At 41.0% G+C, this 15,447-nt stretch overlaps 1 protein-coding gene across 2 annotated transcripts in view; it reads left to right on the top strand.

Moving 5' to 3' along the window:
- Nucleotides 1-15,447, top strand: part of CSMD2 (CUB and Sushi multiple domains 2) — a 1,018,208-nt gene that overhangs the window by 141,114 nt on the left and 861,647 nt on the right. The window lies entirely within an intron of this gene.

Here is a 15,447-nt window from a genome sequence, read left to right as displayed (position 1 = left end):
TATTCGTGAGCAACACTATTAAACAGTTACTGTATGAAATGACTTTAGGCTACCATTTGATTCCGCCATGAAAATGTATTGTTGCTTAGATGGTATTCAGATGAATGGTTGTGAAACAAGGATTAGCTAGGGCTGCCAGACATTTTGTGGCTGATAAAGGGGGCTCTGAAGTGGGAGATTCCTACTCATTGACGAATACTATTTGCAAATTTTGACTCTGTAGGGAGCTACTTTTGGACACTGAACATCACCATTGAATGATATAGTTACCATGTTTCCCCGAAAAAAAGCCCTAGCAGAATTATCAGGGTGGGCTGCAACATAAGTCCTATCGAAAATAAGACCTAGGCCAGGGGTAATCAACTGGCGGACTGTGGTCCAGATCCGGACCGTGGTTGCCAGTAATGCCCGCAGACCAGACCCCCCCCCCACCACCTCACCTCCTTTACCGTAAGTTACCGTAATTGAGTCGGGGCAGGGACGCTGTCACTTCAAAACGTCCGCGCGTATGCACGGCTGACGTCACGGATGTGTCACTGCCCCTGGCTGCTAAGCAACAGGCAACAGAAGGAGATCCCGTACAGTACAAGTATAGTACAAGTTGCATACGCTACGGTACGGACGAAGGTGGGGAAGTGCTGGTCTCCGCTGGGGATGAAATGTGTAAGGTACCGTAGTTTATTTTGGCAGAGGGGTGGGGGGCACTGTAGGAATGGGGAGGATGACGGGGAAGGGGAGGATGGGGGGGCTGCAGGAGTGTGGTGGATGGGGGGCTGTAGCAGTGTGGAGAATGGAGGGCTGTAGGAGTGTGGAGGATGAGGGGCTGCAGGAGTGTGGAGGATGGTGGCTGCAGGAGTGTGGAGGATAGGGGGCTGCAGGAGTGTGGAGAATGGGGGGCTGAGGGAGTGTGGAGGATGGGGGGCTGTAGCAGTGTGGAAGATGGGGGGGGTGCAGCATCCTCCACACTGCTACAGCCCCCCATCCTCCACACTCCTGCAGCCCCCCATAAATAAATAAGCCCTAGTGTGTTTTTTGGGACTAAAATTAATATAAGACCCGGTCTTATTTTCGGAGAAACGCGGTAGATTGTGCAGGCATATAAGCTGTAAGAACCGTCACAAGGAAGGTGCCGACAATTTTTCACTTAATCTGTATGTTGCTAGTAATATCACCTTTATTATCTACTTATTTGCTAGTTCAACAACACTAAAAACAGAGCCAAAGACGATGACATTGTTTGCTCGATTTTTTTCTGAATTATTCTACTTGTTTTTCTTATTTTAATATTGGCTTAGTAGCAAAACAAACAGTATGTGTGTTAGCTAATTTCAAGAACTAGTAGGACTGAATCGGTTGGCCTTGGTTTTAGGTAGGGGCACCTAAAAGGAATATCATGGATTGGCATTACTGTAAAATGATAGATGGGTTTGCAGATTTACTGTCTTTCTGACCATAAACAATATAAATACACTTTTGCTGCTACTGTCTGTGTTAGGCTATGTTCACACAGTGGAATGACGGCACAGAAAATTTCCATGCTGACATTCCACAGGTAGCAGAGCACCGGCATGTTGTCGGACCGGTCAGAAATGAATGCATCTCATAGACATCAATGCATTTCCGATCCGAATTCACAAATACATTGAACAGGTTTGATGTTTTTGTGGACTCCAGAATCAGGATTTCGCAAATTCTGCCATGTGCACAGTGCAGCAGAATTCCATTGAAATCAATGGGACTCTGTTGCAGTGGAATGTCTGTGGGGAATATTCATTGGGAATTCTGTATGGATATTCTGCGTGTAAACATACCCTTATTGAGAATCAAAGGGTCTCTTTTTACAGCAAGCAAAAACATTAAAGGGGTACTCCGGTGGAAAACTTTTTTTTTTTTTTTAAATCAACTGGTGCCAGAAAGTTAAACAGATTTGTAAACTACTTATATTAAAAAATCTTAATCCTTCCAGTACTTATTAGCTGCTGAATACTACAGAGGAAATTATTTTCTTTTTGGAACACAGAGCTCTCTGCAGACATCATGAGCACAGTGCTCTCTGCTGAAATATCTGTCCATTTTAAGAACTGTCCAGAGTAAAAGAAAATCTCCATAGCGAACATATGCTGCTCTGGTCAGTTCCTAATATGAACAGAGATGTCAGCAGTGAGCACTGTCCTCGTGTTTCAGCAAAGAGCTCTGTGTTCCAAAAAGAAAATAATTTCCTCTGTAGTATTCAGCAGCTAATAAGTACTGGAAGGATCAAGATTTTTTTAATGGAAGTAATTTACAAATATGTTTAACTTTCTGGCACCAGTTGAGTTAAAAAAAAAAGTTTTCCACCGGAGTACCCCTTGTTGAGGCACAGCAGAGGAGCATTCGGTACTCCTCTGCTGGGTCTATGTTCACATCAAACTGGTATTAAATATAGCACAAGAAAGGACTTTGCATATTATAATGATGACTGTAAAATGACTAGAGTTGGTAGAATTGATTCACTAGGTTGTAGATTTGCAGCAAGTCACAGCACCTTTGGTAGAATTTGCAGAATTAATGGAAAATGGAAATTTCAAAGAGTCGCTCATCTTTAATAATAACTCAATATAAAGTTGAGAATATAACAGAGGACGTGTCTGTCACCCAACTGGATATAACATTAAAATATTGAAAAACACATGAAATCCACTAAAATCTTCTGTAATGATGAATTCTGTTTTACATTCTGTTTTTCCATAGTGAAGTGGGCGGCTAGATAAGGCTAACCTATTGAAATCCATGCTTCTTCTTTCACCTGTGAATTGCTAACATTGGGGGACATGTATCAATAATGGTGTAGCAATGTGTGATTTTATGTATGTTTTTTTTGCGTCAAATGGAGCATATTTGCTCCAAAATTATTAATTGTCGTACAAAAGTTTGTAATTTTGGCACAAATGTAGCCCTAAAAAAGGCGCAGACCCCAGAATTCCAGGCAGTAAATCTGACTTTTGGACGTTCTATTGTTGTAGCTATTTTCTCTGTCACTTTATTCATGGTGTAGATTTGCGCCTAAATGAAGGTATTTGCGCCTAAACTTGCGCCAAATCGAAAAGTCGCAATTAATGAATTCCAGAAAAAGAATGATTGTAACTGAAATCACGACTAACAAAGTGAAATCAGTGATTTTGTTCTAAACCATTCGGCGCAATTGTTTTTCACAAAAAATTACATAAAGGAAAAATTTTGACAAATCACAGACAAAAAACAGGGTAAATAGCTTCATACATACCCCCCATTGTTTCTGTTATCATTGCTCACTTGGGATGACTGGAAACTTGTTGAAGGCCAGGCTGTTGTGTCCTGGTATTAACCTTTGTTATGGGCAGGGGTGTAACTATAGGGGGTACAGAGTTAGCAGTTAAAGCAGGGCCCTGGTGCATGGGGGGGGGGGGGGGGGGCTAAGGCACCTCTGCCCCATATGAAAACACCTGTATTATAAAGGGCACACAGCAGACACAGGGCCCTGTTAGAGATTTTGCATTGGGGCCCCAAAGGTAAAACTTATGCCTCTGGTTATGGGGGTTCATTATGGTCAGTGAAGGAGAGTTTGTATAGCAGAATTAGGCTACAGCCAAAGCCTTTTATGGTGTTTGGTTTGTGGCTTCTGTTCTCTGCACTTTCTATAAGTGCTTGTCATGTATAGGTAGGACATTAGTGCACTCTAGCTCTCACCCAGAACCACTGTCCCTGCCTATTGCGTATATTGCGTAGTCACCCTAAACGGTGACTCGGAAACTTGAAGACGATCCCTACTCTTAAATAAGTGCTGGGACATCACAATTCAAACAGAAGACTACAGAAATACAGTAAAGGTCAGGGAGAAACAGTTGGAACACAATGGGTTAACACACACAGGATACAATACTAACAGGGAGACAAACAAACAGATAGGATAGTCAGCAAGCCAGATCAAAAAGCAAAGAGGACAGCAAAGTACCAAATCACGAGCAAAAGATAAACCAGAAAATAGAGCCCAAGTTACAAAACCAGAATACAGAATACAGAGATGCAGGAGTAAACTAGCTATAGATTAGAACTCTTTTCACAAGAAAGGTCTGATAGAACACTGACGGCTTAAATAGGCAGAACTAGCAGGGTGTGGTCACACAAGGCAGCTAATTGACTAAAGAAACAGAAGACAGGATAGGTTAGAGTGTAACCACACCAACCAGAAACTCTGCAAACAACCAGGGAAGCTCAAACAGATACACTTCTTACAGTGCAATGTCATTTATTATTGCTATTTAACAGAAGTGCAGAAGAAAAGGGATTTTATCCCCAGAAACAGAACCACTCCATTCTTGATCATGGTCGTGTCTAGTATTGCAACTCTGCCCTATTCACATACATGAGAATTCTACAAACTGACTTGGCACTGTTTCTGAAGAAAAAAATAAATAAATAAACTATTTTCTAAAGCTATACAATCACTAACAGCTCTACGAACTTTAACTTGGCCTTATAGAGAAGTTTCATTGAAAATAGTAATGGTCATGCCTTGGAAAAATGCTCAGAGTATATACTGCTGTATGTGGAAGTGCTAATTTACTAGGAGTCATGCAATATATCACTAGGCACTGGGAAAATCCTTACCTGTATTCATGATTTATAGTCATTCCAACATATCGGTTCTGACGTCAATCTGTAGAATAGTAATTGTTTAAAAGGTAATTTAGGTAAGTTATCTTTTCTCTTCCTTGGTGAAATCTTCATTTATTAATATTGGCGTGAAAGGTAGAGACAGCCATATCTTTATTAAGCTCATGTATCAATCTGTCTAAAAGAGAAATAATATGGTGCCCAAAATATATGCCATTTTATAAACTTATTCTACCATTTATACTTAAATTGGTACTGTCAGATACAAAAACATTTTATTTTTATATGTTGTACTGTACATCTTGGCAAAACATTAACCTTTCTAATATACTTCCTAAGAAAATGTTATTTCCTCTTTATAGAAATCATGGCTTATAAAATCATGGCTGTGTCCAAGCTAAAGCACCGATATGGACAAAGGGGGAGATTTCTTAAAACCTGTGTAGAGGAAGAGTGGAGCAGTTGCCAATAGCAACCAATCAGATTGCTTCTTTCATTTTTAACGAGACTTGTGAAAAATTAAAGAAGCAAATTGATTGCTTGCCATGGGCAACTGCACCACTCTATCTCTACACAGGTTTTGATAAATCTCCCCCAAAGTGCAGTAAGTGAGGGTGGGCTAGCACTCTTCTGTGCTCTCTCATGTCTGATAGCACTCCTCTGTGCTCTCTCCTGTCTAATAGCACTCCTCTGTGCTCTCTCCTGTCTGATAGCACTCCTATGTGCTCTCTCCTGTCTGATAGTACTCCTCTGGACTCTCTCCTGTCTGATAGTACTCCTCTGTGCTCTATCCTGTCTGATAGCACTCCTCTGGGCTCTCTCCTGTCTAATAGCACTACTCTGTGCTCTCTCCTGTCTGATAGTACTCCTCTGTGCTCTCTCCTGTCTAACAGCACTCCTCTGTGCTCTCTCCTGTCTGATAGTACTCCGTTGTGCTCTCTCCTGTCTGATAGTACTCCTCTGTGCTCTCTCCTGTCTGATAGTACTCCTCTGTGCTCTCTCCTGTCTGATAGCACTCCTCTGTGCTCTCTCCTGTCTAATAGCACTACTCTGGGCTCTCTCCTGTCTGATATTACTCCTCTGTTCTCTCTCCTGTCTAATAGCACTCCTCTGTGCTCTCTCCTGTCTGATAGTACTCCTCTGTGCTCTATCCTGTCTGATAGTACTCCTCTGTGCTCTCTCCTGTCTGATAGTACTCCTCTGTGCTCTCTCCTGTCTGATAGCCCTCCTCTGTGCTCTCTCCTGTCTAATAGCACTACTCTGGGCTCTCTCCTGTCTGATATTACTCCTCTGTTTTCTCTCCTGTCTAATAGCACTCCTCTGTGCTCTCTCCTGTCTGATAGTACTCCACTGTGCTCTCTCCTGTCTGATAGTACTCCTCTGTGCTCTCTCCTGTCTGATAGCACTCCTCTGTGCTCTCTCCTGTCTAATAGCACTACTCTGTGCTCTCTCCTGTCTGATATTATTCCATTGTGCTCTCTCCTGTCTAATAGCACTCCTCTGTGCGCTCTCCTGTCTGATAATACTTCACTGTGCTCTCTCCTGTCTGATAGTACTCCTCTGTGCTCTCTCCTGTCTGATAGCACTCCTCTGTGCTCTATCCTGTCTAATAGCACTCCTCTGTGCTCTCTCCTGTCTGATAGTACTCCTCTGTGCTCTCTCCTGTCTGATAGCACTCCTCTGTGCTCTCTCCTGTCTGATAATATTCCTCTGTGCCAAGTTTTTGTATCTGACAGTGCCCATTTAAATACAGACACTTATGACAATTCTTTCAACCTGAAGAGAGAAGGTGACTGGGCAGTCACAATATTACATATTTGTGTGATGTAGAGTTTAAGGCAGTCTTTATGCTCTATTATTTGGGGATAATTTGTTAATGTCCATTTGAAATATTATACATATATATATATATATATATATATATATATATATATATATATACACACAGGAGAATACAGCAGCACACTGCTAGCACAAAGATACAGATTAAACATGAAATGCTATATTGCTACAATGCAAAAATTATAAAAATTTTGGTGCTTTGCTCACCATTTGGCCAAATAGTTTGGACCATCCCACCGCGATAAGGTGACCTCATTGGGAAGGACCCTATATGATGGGTGGTGTACAGGAGCCAACAGGGAGGTAGCCACTCCCCCATATGTATAACACAAAAAAGGATAAGTTGGCCAGCACATACTGATACCAAACTACTGCATGGACCCGGCATACAGGTGCACACTGCTAGGCTAAATATACATAAACAGGAGAATACAGCAGCACACTGCTAGCACAAAGATAGAGATAAAAAATTAAATGCTATATTGCTACAATGAAAAAAAAAAATTGAAGTGCTTTGCATATATATATATATATATATATATATATATATATATATACACATACTTATTTCAAAAGGATTAATAAACAGATCCATGGGGTTTTGAAAGAATTTCTGTAATGGTTAAAAGTATCCATCTGTGTCCGTTTTACAAATTTACGCCAGGATTCATTTTTTTAGAGGACAGACTACAACTGACTGATTCTTTTGTCCCATTAAAGTTGGGTTCACACTTAAAAGTTGCCATCACCCCAAGGAAACATTGGCATACTGACTCTTCCCTTTGCATTCAATAGACTTAAAATACTAGTGTGTATGCAGTCCATTTACTAACATGTTCTGTTAATTTGTGGAAATAATAATGTATGTTTGAAAATGAGCTGGATATAGTGACCAGTAGACTACTTTCTGTCCATTGAACTCAATGATCCCATTGGGAACATGCTACAATGTAAGTTAGCATAACTGTCTGCCAGTGTGCTTGTGAGTCCTCAGAAAATAGAGCAGTTTTGAGGTGCGAAACTAACAGATCCATTATCCGTATAATCCTACGGAAACATCCTGTTGTGTAATCCTATTTAAAACCTGTTTTTTTTTTCTCAATAAAACTTCAAATTGATATTAAGATGTCTAAAAATGTAAAAAAAAAAAAAAAAAAAAGAAGAAAAAAAAAACATCTACAGTCATGGCCGTAAATGTCGGCACCCCTGAAATTTTTCTAGAAAATGAAGTATTTCTCACAGAAAATGATTGCAGTAACACATGTTTTGCTATACACATATTTATTCCCTTTGTGTGTATTGGATCTAAAACAAAAAAAGGGAGGAAAAAAAGCAAATTGGACATAATGTCACAACAAACTCCAAAAATGGTCTGGACAAAATTATTGGCTTGCACAACCTTTCGAAAAAATAACTGAAATCAGTCGCTTCCTATAACCATCAATAAGCTTCTTACACCTCTCAGCCGGAATGTTGGACCACTCTTCCTTTGCAAACTGCTCCAGGTCTCCTATTGGAAGCGCTCCTTTTCCCAACAGCAATTTTTAGATCTCTCCACAGGTGTTCACTGGGATTTAGATCTGGACTCATTGCTGGCCACTTCTCACCTCTCCAGTGCTTTGTTTGCATCCATTTCTGGGTGCTTTTTGACATATGTTTGGGGTCATTGTCCTGCTGGAAGATCCAAAATCTCGGATGCAAACCCAGCTTTCTGATACTGGGCTATACTGTACATAATATAGCATTTTGTAATAAAGTACAACTTGGTTGCTGGTATACGGCCTAATGGGTTAATAGTTCATTTTAACATGAGGCAAATAAATCTGGATCTGAATGCCATCAGAGTCCTCCCCCACTTGTTTTCTAACAAGAGTGAGATAGATGAAAGGAACTTGTGTTTCCCAAGTGTATTCCACCTCCGCCCAGTGGAAGCCAAACGCTAGCGTCGTTATATGAGCGCAGTAATAAGCTACAATTCTCTGCATGCATTGTAAAATTAGGCTCAGTGATTACAAGGAGATGGATGAGACATGGGAATTGGTGAATATTTTTCTCCTGCACATTATTTAGACAATATGACTAAGGACCTGAGTCATATTTTCTCCATAATTTAGATATAAAGGTAACTATATGAGATGATTTATTTTAAAATAGAGACTGTAGATTACTTAGTATATGTGAGAGATGTAAATGGATTTTCCAGCCTACGCACTGAAGAATGACCCATTTAATCTACTGGGTGAGACTCATCTAAGATATTCAATTTTACTCTAAAGATTATTTAAATGAAAGCAAGTCATTAAAATAATAAGTGTATGTGCATGTATAGTTAATGTCTAGTTTTATTACAGAGTAGATTCAACGGTGGAAAATAAAGGCTTTATAGTAGTTAAAGGGGTACTCCGGTGGGAATTTTTTTTTTAAATCAACTGGTGCCAGAAAGTTCAACAGATTTGTAACTTACTTCTATTTAAAAATCTTAATCCTTCCAGTACTTATCAGCTGCTGTATGCTCCACAGGAAGTGTTATTTCTTTCTGGAATTCTTTTCAGTCTGACCACAGTGCTCTCTACTGACACCTCTGTCCATGTCAGGAACTATCCAGAGTACAAGCAATTCTCCATTACAAACCTCTCCTGCTCTGGATAGTTCCTGATACGGACAGAGGTGTCAGCAGAGAGCAGTGTGGTCAGACTGAAAAGAACTACAGAAAGAAATGCAACTTCCTCTCTAGTATACAGCAGCTCATAAGTACGGGAAGGATTAAGATTTTTACATAGAAGTAATTTACAAATTTGTTTAACTTTGTGGCAGCAGTTGATTTAAAAAAAAACAACTTGTTTTCCACTGGAGTACCCCTTTAAAATGCATAAATAGCAATTCCCATACATACAAACTATTACTGAAATTGTTCAATGCTTCACATAATCCCTTGCTGTTCTGTAGTGGTCTCACCATGACTCTTTGGCCCTTTCACAGATGGAATCAGCATAGTGATATCCAAACAAGTCCTGCTGTACCTGGTATAACTGCTGTGCCCCATTTTCCTTGATACTGGTGTCATACATGGCATTTTGGGGGAAACTGGCATTAAAGTTTTTGTTGCAGATTTTTGAGTCAAAAGTGGATCTTGCAGGAGAGACAAATATATGCCCACCATTTATATTTTCTATTCTTTTTGAATCCCCTACTGATTTGGGCTAAAAAAAACAGGAGGAAAAATTGACACAAAAACATATTTGTTAAAAAAAAAAAACACTCTGTGTGACCCTAATGATAACACGCCGTAACTAGAGCAGTCAGCACAACGGCAAGCTTCAACATGCAACATGTACAGCCCACTGGTGCACAGACACAAAGTATATTTGGAGACACAGTCTTGCTGCCACTAATACGAAGTGCTCCACTAGAGAAACTTTAAAGGGGTTATCCAGGGGAAAACTTTTTTTTTATATATCAACTGGCTCCAGAAAGTTAAACAGATTCGTATATTACCTCTATTAAAAAATCTTATTCCTTTCAGTAAGTATGAGCTGCTGAAGTTGAGTTGTTGTTTTCTGTCTAAGTGCTCTTCTAGCAAACCTGCTCCTGGGGCCGAAAATGTCACACTGCCGCTCAGCCTATCCCCGGCCGAGTCGGGACTTCGCTGCTGCCGGTGATTGGCTGAGTGCAGTATGACTCACCGACCACCAGCAACCAGGAAGAGGATCGTGGTGGAGACCGGAGTGGGTTACCGGAGGCATTGGGGAAGCGAAGTAAGATATGTATCTATTTTTTTTTTTTTACTGCCGGCAGTATGGAGGACAATTTTTCTATTCTGGAGATCTTTTACATGAGTTTGATTCAGAGAGAGCTAAGGGAGTGGGGGTACCTCTAGGTGACTGATGAAGTTAGCTCCATAGGACTTATATGGTTATTAGCTTTTTTTCTGGTTTAGAGACTGAAGTTGAGAGCCAAGGAGTTGAACTAACAAGGGACATGGCAGACAGTCACTGCACAGAAGGATTTAGCACAGTCAAATTTTCATTTTTGGCTGGAGGTGTGCTTTACACAACAGAGGAATCATAAAATATACTATACAAATGTGTCAGAGTAAATGAAAATAACCTCAACATTCCATTACTCATTTGGTTCATTTAGCATATAATGAAACGCCAGTTAGTTCTTGGGTGTTTATATGGAAAGCTATAAATCTGCAAAGTGATGATAGAAAATACATTAAAGTGATATTTATTTTTGTTCTCAGTTAGTTCATCAGCATTTGTATACAGATTTACCATAAATTAGATTTTAAAGGATAAGTAGTCCTAAAAAATGCCTAAGAAGTAAAAATGAGATATATTTGTGCACAATGCTAGTGAGTTTGCCAGATTCTCTACATGCTCCTGAAAAAAAAAAAAAAAAACAATTCAAAAATCTAAAAGAAGACCTTAGGCAATAATTTTCTTCTGACCCAGTAGTGTCTGGCCGATATGTGATGGGATTTTACCAAGAGGTGTCTTAGTATTGTAAATGTATTATGGGGAGGGCACATTAGTGGGGGGGGGGTCTTTCTTCTGAGAGACTATCCCCTGCCACATCCTGCCCCACTAAGTGTCTCTAGCAGAGCGGCCCTAGATACTTTTTACAGATCTGCCCTGCACCTTTGTGGATCTTCATGATCGTTGAGCCCCAAATCTACCCAGAATTGCTCCCACCTGCCCACAGCTTGTAATGCGCAGTCTCAACTCATCAAGAGTATGGTCAGAGAGTACCAAGTGCAGGGCTCAAGTCCTGTTGGAACATGTGGGAACTGAGTTCCTGCTCTTTTTTTTACAGCAAGAACACTGTTCCCATTAGCAGGAGTCCTACAGGACCAGCCCTTTAGTGGAAGAGTTCCCACACTTTTTTTTCCCAGGACTTGACCAATGACCAAGTAAACACACCAAGTGGCACCACTTTCCACTCCTGTGCCTCTTCCTACCACTCAACTATCTGTGCAACAGGAGTATGGTAAGAAAGTACTAAGTGAACACATCAGGCGGTACCAAACACTTCCCATTCCTATGCCTCCTACCAGTATTCATTATACGACACTCATAGGGTCTATACCGATGCTGGCACCACTTCCGGCTTGCTGGCAACTAGTTCAGATACTCTGACAGGGTCTGGTGCCACAGCCATGTATTTTATTCCTCCACCCCACTACAAAACAGATACTCAAAAAGTGCAGAGGCAAAGTACAATGCCACTTTGACCAATTAACATTTAGTTCCTTCAATGAAATCTCTTGAAGACCATATCTCTGAGAAGACCACACTCTCATACAAACCAGACTCCCTGTTAGCCCATTACAAATAACAGTAGCTCTACATTGTAATAGTTGGAATATTGCTGATGACTAATGTTTGTTTCTATGGAGATCTTTGCAATGAAACATTCATTCAAGGCGTGTCGTGTTACCAGGGCATATCCTTATAAAACTTGTCTTTTTTTTTTTAGAACAGTCGTAGAGTGAAAACAAAAAAGCACACAAAATGCAGTATTTCTTAATATACAAGGCCAACCACAGTGACATGCGAGCTCTCCTAATTGATGTGAGATTGTTGTCCACCTGTCCATCAAGCTCTGTTAAGCATAATTATGTTTAATCGGAATTCAGGAAATCCCGTATCCTTCATGTCCTCTGTCATCATACATTGGAATGGGTATGGGTATTTCTTGAATGTAGCATAAGGCGATCTTAATTATAATGCAGCATTTAGGAGCACTAGTAGGGTCTTTTGTGTGTTCTGTACCGCAATGGTAATGTTTTCAAAGTTTTAAAAGTGTCCCTGCCATTTAAGAAAAGAAAAACATTTGACATGTTGCAGGGACATGTCAAGTCTTTATCAGTCGGGACTAAGTATTCAGACCCCCTACCCCTAGTCGCACAGAAATATCTAAGGGCACTTTCACATGGCAGAATTTCCAAGCGGAATCCAGAGTAAATATTCCTCTTGAAAATTCTGGTGCAACAGCCTGCCATTGTTTTCAATGAATTTCTGATGCAGCATGCACACTGCGAAACATAGAATGTGTCGGCAGATAAGAACCATTTGGCCCATCTAGTCTGCCCAATAATCGGAATCCTATCAATAGTCCCTGGCCCTATCATATGTAAAGGATAGCCTTATGCCTATCTCTATCTTATATGAAGGATAGCCTTATGCTTATCCCATGCATGTTTAAACTCCTTCACTGTATTTGCAGCGACCACTTCTGCAGGAAGGCTATTCCATGCATCCACTACTCTCTCAGTAAAGTAATACTTCCTGATATTACTTTTATACCATTGCCCCTCTAATTTTAAACTATGTCCTCTTGTGGTAGTTTGTTTAATTTTCTGCAAAGTCCTCTTCGAAATGCAATACCAATTTATGGAGAAGGCACATTTCTGAGCAGTGATCTATCGGTGCCTGTCACCCAAAGAATGTCTACCCAAAATTCTGCCAAGTGCATAAACCCACAGGGGAAATATATTAAAACCTGTGCAGAGGAAAAGTTGACATTTTGCCCATAGCAACAAATTAGATCCCTTCTTTCATTTTTAAAAGGGCCTCTCAAAAATGAAATCATTCAAAAATGAAGTCATTGGTTGCTATGGGCCATTTTTCCTCTGCACGTTTAGATGAATCTCCCCCACAGTGTGTGATATAAGACTATACATCATTTGTATGTTGGCATAGTTATTATATCTTTTGTTATAATATGCCTCATTAAATATAATTGTATTATACAAATTATTTCCCTAATTGCATTTTCTTTTAACTGTTTTCTTGCTGTTTGGTAACATTATGGCATGATATTCTTTCTCTACAATCTATTGATACTTGAACTGCTATCATGTCACTTAAAAAAATGTCAAAGTCAGAAAAATAGAAAAACACTGAACAATATAAATCAAGAAATCAATTGTGTTTTTTTTGTAACATTAACATTTAAATTTCTTTAACCTGTTAAAGGGGTACTCTGGCCCTATGATCGCAGGGGTCCCGCCTCTCAGGACCCCCGCAATCTGTCATTGCTCATCTAACTTTGTGAGGTCTCCGCAGCACTGGACGTCACAACTCTGCCCCCGTGTGACGTCACGCTCCACCGCCTCAAAGCAAGTCTATGGGAGGGCCATCACGCCCCCTCCCATAGACTTGCATTGAGGGGGCGGGGCATGATGTCACACGGGGTGGAGTCGTGACGTCATGATACTTCAGCCCCGTGGTTATCACGCTACACACTTGGAACCTCCAGCGCTGCGGACAGCTCACAAAGGTGGGTGTGCAATGACAGATTGCGAAGGTCCCCAGCAGCGGGACCCCCACGATTATACATCTTATCTCCTATGCTTTGTATAGGGGATAAGATGTATTAGGGCTGGAGTACCCCTTTAAGGACGAAGGGCATACCGGTACATTCCTGAATCCTTAAAGGGGTACTCCGCCCCTAGACACCTTATCCCCTTTCCAAAGGATAGGGGATAAGATGTCAGATCGTTGCGGTCCCGCTGCTGGGGAGCCCCGGGATCCCCACTGTGGCACCCCGCTATCATTACTGCACAGAGCGAGTTCGCTCTGCAAGTAATGGTGGGCAATACAGGGGCCAGAGCATCGTTACATCATGGCTCCGCCCCTCGTGATGTCACGGCCCGCCCCTTTCAATACAAGTCATCACGCCTCCTCCCATAGACTTTCATTAAGGGGACGTCAAGGGGGGGAGCCATGACGTCACGCTGCTCCGTCCCCTGTATCGCCCGCAATCGCCCGAGTTCGCTCTGTGCTGTAATGATAGCGCGGTGCCGCAGCGGGGATCCCGGGGATCCTCAGCAGTGAGACCGGGGCGATCTGACATCTTATCCCCTATCCTTTGGGAATAAGATGTCTAGGGGCGGAGTACCCCTTTAAGTGGCTTTGAAGCAAGCGCAGGAGCTGCGCTCGCTTCAGAGCAGTGCCATAGGCATAGCATTATACACCTAATGCAATCTAATGATTGCATATAAAAGTCCCCTATGGGGACTTAAAAAGTGTCAAATAAAAAAAAGTTTCTAAAATTATATAAAACCCCCTCCCTTAAATTTACAAAAAAAAAAAAACTATTAAGATCCATTGCTGAATTCAGTGAATCACGCAGTGGGGGCGGGACTTAGTGACTCCACTTCACTAGGATATGGATATGAATATGTAAATTGAGCTGATGAAGCCCCACCCCCTGTGATGCTCCACCCCCACTGTACAATTCACTGAATTTAACAGTGGATCTTCTGGGGGACATATCTCAGGACCTACTGGACGTATTTAAGTAAGTGACCTCTCGTTAAAGACTGTTCCAGTGTTCCAGACTCGACACTGATCCCTCCCTTCTTTTAGGTGCAAGATATAATTGTGCATGTGCACTATGCAAATTTCCTTACGAATTTTTACATTAAAAAAAAGAACAAACATAGAGAATACGCGAACATAGGATGAATATTCGTCCATATATTCGGGAAATTTCGCAAATTCAAATATGGCCCCTGCCGCTCATCACTATTTCCCAAGCAGGGTGTCTCCAGGTGTTGCAAAACTAAAACTCCCAGAATGCTGCACCTGGCGGCACCCTGGTTGGGAAACACTGGTATAAGGTTTAGTGTGGGTGAACGGGCTGACAGTTTTCCTTTAATTGCATTGACCTACAGAATAAACATAATGTATCAATTTTACTATAAAATGCACTACGTGAAAACCAAACCCCCAAAAGTTGCAGTTTTGTTCTAAATTTTCGCTACACAAATAATATTTTTTGGTTGCGCTGTACATTTTATGGTAAAATGGAAGATGTCATTACAAAGTACAATTGTTCACGCAAAACAAAAGCCCTCATATGGGTCTGTAGGTGAAAAAATAAAAGAGTTATGGATTTTAAAAGGAGAGGAGGAAAATATGAAAATGCAAAAATGAAAATTGGTTCAGTCCTTAAAGCTTG

This window comes from Hyla sarda, chromosome 2, assembly GCF_029499605.1.
Source record: "Hyla sarda isolate aHylSar1 chromosome 2, aHylSar1.hap1, whole genome shotgun sequence".
Lineage (NCBI taxonomy): Eukaryota > Metazoa > Chordata > Amphibia > Anura > Hylidae > Hyla > Hyla sarda.
This window is presented reverse-complemented; position numbering and strand designations above follow the sequence as displayed.